The sequence below is a fragment of the Lagopus leucura genome, unplaced genomic scaffold (assembly GCF_019238085.1).
Source record: "Lagopus leucura isolate 7727_CA_CO unplaced genomic scaffold, USGS_WTPT01 56162-0_obj-0_obj, whole genome shotgun sequence".
Classification (NCBI taxonomy): Eukaryota; Metazoa; Chordata; class Aves; order Galliformes; family Phasianidae; genus Lagopus; species Lagopus leucura.
This window is the reverse complement of record NW_024966518.1, coordinates 2,662-2,949: the sequence shown is the minus strand read 5'-3', so window position 1 is coordinate 2,949 and position 288 is coordinate 2,662. Positions and strand designations below refer to the sequence as shown.

Here is a 288-nt window from a genome sequence, read left to right as displayed (position 1 = left end):
CCATGGATGATTTGGCCACCATGGAGGTCTTGGTTGCCATGGGTGACTTGGCCACCATGGAGGTCTTGGTTGCCATGGATGATTTGGCCACCATGAAGGTCTTGGTTGCCATAGGTGATGGCCGCCATGAAGGTCTTGGTTGCCATAGGTGATGGCCACCATGGAGGTCTTGGTTGCCATGGATGATTTGGCCACCATGAAGGTCTTGGTTGCCATAGGTGATGGCCACCATGAAGGTCTTGGTTGCCATAGGTGACTTGGCCACCATGAAGGTCTTGGTTGCCATGG

The 288-nt window shown here is 53.8% G+C and overlaps 1 protein-coding gene across 1 annotated transcript in view; it reads right to left on the bottom strand.

Annotated features, from left to right (window-relative positions):
• The window catches only part of LOC122192614 (A.superbus venom factor 1-like), a gene marked incomplete at its 3' end in the record, with an annotated part of 9,681 nt that overhangs the window by 6,833 nt on the left and 2,560 nt on the right, over positions 1–288 (bottom strand). The window lies entirely within an intron of this gene.